Source organism: Pelodiscus sinensis, chromosome 6 (genome assembly GCF_049634645.1).
Source record: "Pelodiscus sinensis isolate JC-2024 chromosome 6, ASM4963464v1, whole genome shotgun sequence".
Lineage (NCBI taxonomy): Eukaryota > Metazoa > Chordata > Testudines > Trionychidae > Pelodiscus > Pelodiscus sinensis.
In genome coordinates this window covers 30,849,861-30,858,548 of record NC_134716.1, presented here as the reverse complement: position 1 = coordinate 30,858,548, position 8,688 = coordinate 30,849,861, and the positions used below count along the sequence as shown (strand labels likewise).

Genomic DNA, 8,688 nt, shown 5'->3' with positions numbered 1-8,688 from the left:
ACTGGAAATACTACTCTGGCTCTGATTTAAGAAAAGGACCTTCTCCCTTGTTTTGTTCCAGACAAACTATTTTTGAGTCATACATCTGAACGATCACATGTGATATTAAACTTCCTTAAGCCTCGTGCCTGAAGCATTTTGGAACAGCAAATAATTTGCTTGGCCTTATTTGTAATTTCAGGTCCACTGATGGGGGGACGGCAAAGGGGAGCAGTTGCCTCAGGTGCTCAATGATTCAAAGGAGCCTGGGGTCCCAGCTGCCGCAGCTGCTGCTATTGCTACAGTGGGGCCTGATCTGAGTTGAGGCCTAGGGGCAACTGCAATCCAAACAATGAAGAAGTCAGGCATTGTGTCCACATAAGAAGAAAATTCCCTTATCTGTGCAGTGTGTGGATGTGTAAATTACAACAGATGATGCCCTTAGCAATTATGTTCTTTGCATACAAAAGCAGGAACAACAGCTCCCAAACTGCCAATATCCATCTCAATTCTCATCAAATGACTGCGTGTCCCACGGTCACACAGCAAGGGGGCTTGAGGAAATGAGATGAAGGAATGGCATAGTAGGGCTCTTCAGTTTTAGAAACGCATCCCTTTCCTATAACAGAATGAAAAGCTACAAAATAACTAAATTCTGAATCCACCCACATTCCCAGAGTTTTGGTTTGGACCCATCTGTGGCAGGGAACCAAACACAATGGAGGTTTTCAACCCCAACAATGACAATAAAGCTCAAGGTTTAACTATTTTAATGCTCACAGCCCTGCAACTTGTTTTGAAATCTATGCCAGATCACCTTGCTTACTGGGCTTCATTTTTTTCTATTTGGTATTGCCATTAAATACATTTGATTCCTGCGTTCTGTAGATCATCACCCACATTTTCTTTGAGACCATACATCCTTTGGAAATTCTGATCTTCCTCTCCTATGATAAACTGAATCTGTGTTACCTGTGCAAATGATTAAATGCAAGATCAATTTGTTTTATTTGAATATGGTGATACAGCAAATAGAAACATGGGATTTTTGGGCAGCTTTTTGTACTACTCAATAATTAGCCCTCTTTGGACCACCCTTTTCATTTCTTTTCAGCAGGACTCAGAGAGAAAACTTTGACTTTCATCACATGTGACAATGAGTTTGGAGGTCTCAACATGGTCTTAGCTGCTGTTTGCAACATTTGACATAAGTCAGAATGACTGGAAGTCTAACGCAGACTGCTGGATCTTGCAGGACAGTTTGTAATGATAAATTGGCAGTACAGAGTGGGGCAGCTTGCTGTGCAACAACCTAGACTAAGCATATCTCTCTACATTCCATGAACATATAATCAAAATTAATCTGATAACACAGCATCCGAATCATATCAAAACTCTGGGCGGGGGACTGTGTAAAAGACAGGAGTGTAATACTCTCAGTGCAGCTGGAGTCACTAAAACTAATGACCTGATGTAATAGGACACTTAAGGCCAGATTTTCACAAGAACTCACTTTCCATTTAGACACCTAAATAAGTGGCCAAATTTTAAAAGTGCTCAGCTCTTTGGGTGCTGAACTGTATTTTAAAATCCGGCTATAAATATCATAATGGGAGTCACTGAGTGCTGAGCAATTGTAAAAATCTGGCTCTTATTTAGGTGTCTAAATGGGAACTGAACTCTCACGGTCTGGCCCATTTGTGGGTGCTGCACACTTTAAAATCTATCCTTTGTCTCTGGAAATTCTAGCCCATATTGTACTGTAGCTGTAGCTGAAAGAGCCTTATTCTGAAATTCAGTAACTAGTCAACATCAGAAAACTCTCTGGAATACTATTGTTCTTCAGACTGTTATTTTAAATTACTTGTTTATTCATTTGTTTTACTTTATTAATCCAGTACCTAACGTAGAGGATCATGATGTTGATAGGAAACTTTAGGCACCAAACAGAGCTAGTCCCTGCCCGAAAGAACTTACAATCTATATAGAATCATAGAATCATAGTATAATAGAACTGGAAGGAACCTCGAGAGGTCAAGTACAGTCCCCTTCCCTCATGGCAGGGCAACACACCATCTAGACCCATCCCTCACAGGTGTCTGTCTAACCTGCTCTTAAAATTCTCCAATGACGGAGATTCCACAACTTACCTAGGCAATTTGTTCCCATGTTTAACCACCCTGACAGGTAGGAAGTTTTTCCTAATGTCCAACGTACACCTTCCTTTCTGCAATTTAAGCCAATTGCTTCTTGTCCTATCATCAGATGTTAAGGAGAATAATTTTTCTCTCTCCTCCTTGTATAAACCTTTTAGGTACTTGAAATCTGTTATAATGTTGCCTCTCAGTCTTTTCTTTTCCAGACTAAACAAACCCAGTTCTTTCAGCTTTCCCTTGTAGGTCATGTTTTCTAGACATTTAATCCTTTTTGTTGCTCTTCTCTGGACCGTTTCCAATTTGTCCACATCTTTCCTGAAACATGGTGCCCAGAACTAGACACACAACTCCAGTTGAGGCCTGATCTGCACAGAGTAGAGCAGAAGAATTACTTCTTGTGCCTTGCTTACAATACTCCGGTTAATAAATCCCAGAATGATGCTTGCTTCTTTTGCAACTGTGTCACACTGTTGACTCATATTTAGTTTGAGACTCCTAGATCCCTTTCTGCAGTACTTCTTCCTAGGTAGTTAATTCCCATCTTGTATGTATAAAACTGATTGTTGCTTACTAAGTGGATTACTTTGCCTTTCTCCTTATTGAACTTCATCCTATTTACCGAAGGCAATTTCTCCAGTTTGTCCAGATCATATTGAAATATAATCCTATCCTCCAAAGCACTTGCAGCCCTTCCCACCTTGTTGTCATCCTCAAATTTTATAAGAGTACTCTCTGTGCCATTGTCTAAATCATTAATGAAGATGTTGAACTGAACCAGTCCTCAGATCTAATCCATGTAGGGCCCCACTCATTTTGCCTCTTCCACCAGGACTGTGAATCACTGATAACTACTCTCTGGGAATGATTATCCAACAAACTATGTACCGACCTTTTAGTAGATCCATCTAGGTTGTAGTTCCCTAATTTGTTAATGAGAAAGTCACGTGAGACTATATCAAATGCCTTTCTGAAATCTAGATATACCACATTTACCACCTCTCCCTTATCCACAAGACTTGTTACGCTGTCAAAGAAAGCTATCAGATTGGTTTGACATGATTTGTTCTTCACAAATCCATGCTGTCTGTGTTACATGACTTTTCAAAGATAAAAGCTAATGTCCAAAATGTTGCCTCAATCAGCTCCTTGAGTATTCTAGGATGCATTTCATAAGGCCTGGGTGACTTGAAGACATCTAGCTTATGTAAGTAATTTTTAACTTGTTCTTTTCCTCTTTTGGTTTTGAATCCACCCTGTTTTCACTTACATTCATTATGGCTATGTCTACACTACTGAGTTTTTCCGAGGTACTGGATGCATCCTGGAAATACTCTGCCATGTCCGGGGAATGTGTCTTCTGACATTTTTTTTTTTTTTGGAAGAGCAGACTTGCTTTTTCAGCATCCCTGTAAACCTTGTTCAGGTTTTTTTTTTTTTTTTTTTTTTTTGAGACAGTGTAGATGGGCCAAATGTCAGAAAAACCTCTTCCGAACAAAGAAGTGGAGAAAAGCTTTTTCCAAAAGAACAGTGTAGTGTAGATATAGCCTATGTTAAGTGTCAAGTCGCCACCAACCTTTTGGTGAAAACCTAAACCAAGAAGTTGTTAACCATCTCAGCCATTTCCATATTTTCTGTTATTGTTTTTCCCTCTTCAACCCTATCCTGTCCTTGGTCTTCCTCTTGCTTCTAATGTATTTGTAGAATGTTTGCTTGTTATGTTTTCTAGCTAATCGGAGCTTGTCTTGTGCTTTGGCCTTTCTAATTTTGCCCTTACATACTTCTGTTATTTGTTTATATTCATCCTTTGTAATTTGACCTAGCTTCTACTTTTGGTAGGACTCCTTTTTGATTTTTAGATCATTCAGGATCTCCTGGTTTAGCCGGGGTCGTATGTTTCCTCCACAGTAAAATAGTTTGCTCTTGCGTCCTTACTAATGTTTCCTTGAAACACTGCCAAATGTCTTCAATTGTTCTTTATCCTATACTTAATTCCCATGGGTCCTAACCTACCAACTGCCTGAGTTTGCTAAATTTCTGCCTTCTTGAATTCCATCGTCTTTATTTTGCTGTTCGCTTTCCTACCATTCTTTAGAATAATGAACTTTATCATTTTATGATCACTGTCACCTAAGCTGCCTTCCACTTTCAGATTCTCAGCCTGTCCCTTCTTATTTGTTAATATCAAATCTAGACTAGCCTCCCCCAGTAGCTTTCTGAACCTTCTGAAATAAAAAATTGTCTTGAATTCAGTTCAAAAACATGTTGGATAATCTGGGCCCTGCTGTGTTATTTCCCAACAGATGTCTGGATGGATTGAAGTCCCTCCATAATCACCAAGTCCTGTGCTTTGGATGACCTTGTTAGTTGTTTAAAAAAGTCTCCTCCATCTCTTCTTCCTGGTTAGATGGTCTGTAGTAGACCCCAACAAGGGATGTGAAAGGTTAACCAGTTGAGGGTGGTGCTCACTGGTCCCAGTTAACTGTTGGAGGTTGGAGTAGGAGAGATGGTGAATAGGGTCCATAGGCTGCCTACCGAGCATGCAGCAGTTTCTGTTTTATATAAAGACATCTGAACTGCCTGAATTACTTAACTTTCTATGCAGAAGGTGACTCTCTCTAGTACAAACTCCCTGTTGACTTACTGAATTTGAAAATCTTTATCCTACTGGGCAGTCAAGACAGAACCAAGAGATTTGCAAAACGCAGAGATGTACTGGCTGCTCCTGCTTTCACGGAATCACAGAAAACCACAGATCCAAACTCTTGGGTCTGTCTGGATAAAGCACCTGATTTGTCCCTTCTCTGCTCCTCTACAGACATCACTCTAGTAAAAACATAACCCTGGCCCTTGTGTGCAAAATATGCTTTGAACTGCACTGACTACCATTGTGCAGTGAAATCTTCTTGCTGTTTTCCTTTTGTTGCCTCAGCTATGACTGGAGGGTTTCTGTAATGATCATCAGAGAGAGAGAGAGAGAAAGAGAGGAAGCCAACACACCAGAACATTGCAGCACAGAGAACACCTTTTAATGAAGAAATTTACTGGCAGTTTGCACTCTTCATCTTCCACCAAGATTGTTCCTGGCCATTGAGTGTACACTCACATGTTTGTGTATAGAGGAGAGACTGTTTCCCCCTGTGTTCAAAGCTCAGGCACATTAGCTGTACCCTGTAGATATCTGAGCACAGGCACTACTCTTGCATATCCCCTCAATGGGATGAAGAGCAGGAAGTACAATTGTGCCACCCTCTTCTGCATCTGCTGGTGAAGAGGGAGGCATGTGCCAAATAGGGAGGTAGGCTAGACCATCCAAAAATGGGAGACTGAACATGCAGTCTTCTAAGAATTTAGGATCACAGCAAATTTTAACATATACTCCTAAATTAACTTTTTCAACTAATTCATATGTTACCCTTTTGCTTCCTGTTTGTGAATGCTGCTAGCAAAGACCCCCAACATAATATAGACTCTAATGCATCTTATAAGATAAGTGTCTTGCTGATGTTACAGATGATTTAATTCAACTGCGAAACGCTTTTCCCTCCCTTTTTTTTCACATGGTGAAGGAAACATGTTTTTATATGAGCTCTTTCTTATATTATTGTTTCTCATTATGAAAAGCCCATTGCTTGAGAGTGGCTGGATCAGGATGCCAGGTTTTGCTAATGAACAGCAGGTTAGTGGAGACAAAGCTGGTTTCCCTACCATGAGAGAACAATAATCCCATGGTCATCCTGTTTTCTTTTTGTACCAAGCTGGTCGGAAAGTACTTGGATTTAAATAAGTGCCCTTTGTACTTTCTAGAGCTCTGTATAGTTAAAATCCAGTTTTGTGCCGTTCTTCTATCCCTGCACGGGCTCTGCAATTTAGAAATGTGGAGTGTCCTCATTTCCATTGAGAGGGCTCTGGTGATTAGCATAGAGCTTAAAACTAATTCAGGGGAGGCAAATGTCTTCCAGCTTCAGTGAGGGAGCTCTGGTTCTGAGCCTCATCAATACACCTGGACTAATGGAAATATTTTAATGTTAGCCATTGGGACTTTTTCACATGGAATTTGTGGAACATGTCCAATAATGTTCCATTTAAGATCAGTATAACTTAAGTATATAGTGTTGTGAGGCTTATCAGCAACAACTCTCATCCAGAAATTTACAGGGAGCTTTACAACATACTTTGGATCAGGGTATAATGAGTTTTCTCTCATTATTTCATTTTGCTTTCCCAATTGCATTGCACAGGATTTGTTTGTGCATGTGAAAAGAACATGAGTGTCAATCCACTGAATACATTCACCACAGGCTCAGCAGAATCACTTTCTTAATGCTACCCTACACAAGTCCCAGTCCTGACCTGAAAGGGCCACCCTAGATATGAGAGAGGTAGTTGAGCATCCTAGGCTATTCAATTCTTGTCCTACCAGCTGAGAGTGCCAAATAAATGCTAGTTTTTATGATGATTTTTGGATGGAGGAGACCTATCTACCAGGAGCTTAGTGCGCCCAACACTCATTTCACACAGACCACCTCAGATTGAAATACCTTATCATTATTGATAGAGTTGAATGCAGACCAATATTCCTAAGGTTAAAGGTTTCAAATCCAGTCTCCAAGGCACCCTACCAAGGATGCAATGCTCTCCGGACCAAAGGCAGATCAGCAGCTTAAAACATGTATCTGGAAAGTATTTATGAGGACAGTTCCTAGTCAACTGCAAGTCAGCAGTCAAGAGATGTGTGCCAATTATGAAATTAATAAATCGGGAAGTTTAGCTTCTTTGTGTGCTTCAAAGTCTGAATGTAAACTATGGCGAGGGTGGAGAGATTTGTTTAAATTGCACTTTCATCCCTGAGTTGCTCTCCTGCAGGATACACCTAGGGAGCAAGGCAAATCATGACTTCCATGGATCAGCCAAGTTGCTTCTGAATAGTACAGAAGCTAAGATTTTCTTGAGCTACAGTGTACGGAAGGATTTAAGATGCTCATTTCATCCCCTGCTAAGCCCAACACTTCACCATTACAGTGTGTGCCAAGGTATTAGAACAGGCTTTGTCAAATCAATGGGATCGGGAAGAAGGGTGCAGGAGGACCTTGAGAGCAGTCACCAGTGGGGGCTGACAGTACAGACACCTTCTGTAACTGACAGGGGTGTCACACAACAGAAAGAATAAAGATGCATTCATTGGTAATAAAACAGAAACAGATATAGCCACCGGAAAAATTAATAGAGAAACTGAGTTATAGGCAATATCTGTGGTGTAATAGCATATAGAGGAAAATAGGAATATATTGTAATATTATACTTCTATACCCACTCTCTTACAGCAATGTACTTATATTTAATCCTGCTCTGGTAAACGTGACAGGAATTCTACAGATGTCAGTGATGTTATGTACTGCAAACGCTACAAATCTGTTGCAACGCGGTGCTCATTATAAGAAATAAAATACAGTACCTGACTCCTAACTGAAGTATTAATAATGAAAATGGATTATGTGTGTCCCATTTGCTGAGCAATTATCCCAAGTCAGGGATTGATTCCAGCTTTTTTTTGCCTCACTGACTGAATGGCAGAACATAAACAGGCAGACAGGTTTTTGCATGCAGTGTCTCTGACCTGGAGAAAATGTCAGAAGGTGTATGAATTTCAAGGAGAGCTTCAAGCATTTTATTTATTCATTTATGTGTTTGTTAGTTAGTTAGTTTATTTATGCATTGTAATGCAGTTGAGTCATTATTTTATTTCTTAGAAAACAGAAGGTGTCAATTTTTAATGTAGTGTAGTTCACTTAATCAGGCAAATGCTTTATCAGGTAATGGTCTCAATCAAAACATAACCCAAAGAACCAGTTTAAGCCTAATAATGATGCGTAGTGAATATGTTGTCAATGAGGGCATAATGGATATACATACCTTATGATGATTTAGCAATATTATTTCCTTCTCTACATGTCTCACTATTATGTTCGTTCTGTCTGCTCCTCTAGCTGCTTTCAGTCCGTGTTTAGCTGTCATGCATGCAGAAAGTATATGAAATACTTCACTACTGGTTGGTGCAGATTCCAGGATTCTGACAACTACCCCATTATCAGTGGTGGGCAAGCGACAAGCTCCACCCTTATCCCAGTGCAGACACTACTTCCTCTAAAATTCATGGAGCTGTCTATTTGGATGACAGACTTGTAGAAGCTCTGCAATTCCCTAGGCATCACTATCAAAATAGGGCATTCTATTAAATGGTGATTATTCCATATCAGGACAAATGGCTGGGGCATCTTGGTTAAGCCATTTCAGTGGATGCACGATGTAAAACCTTTAACACTGGCCTTTCAAAAATCAGTAAGTTCATTAAAGACACTGTCCTTTGAGCTAGGGATGTGAGAGGGTAATTGGTTACCTGGTAAGCATCACCCTTACTGAATACTGCTTATAGGTAATCTGTTAACTGATGCCAAGCCTGGAAAGTATTTAGTTCCCTGCCTTCCTGCTCCAGCCCAGCCAGGCCTACCGCTGCATGCTGCAATGGGCCAGTTAATCAGTTAAACATATAGTTTAA

The 8,688-nt window shown here is 40.2% G+C and overlaps 1 long non-coding RNA gene across 1 annotated transcript; it reads right to left on the bottom strand.

The window, feature by feature from the left end:
* Positions 1-565: 565 nt before the first annotated feature.
* Positions 566-8,142, bottom strand: LOC112543829 (uncharacterized). Its single transcript, XR_003087095.2, has 3 exons — positions 8,046-8,142; positions 7,588-7,749; positions 566-951 (listed from the first exon to the last, which is right to left on the bottom strand). It is a non-coding gene; the product is annotated as an uncharacterized LOC112543829 (long non-coding RNA).
* Positions 8,143-8,688: the final 546 nt, after the last annotated feature.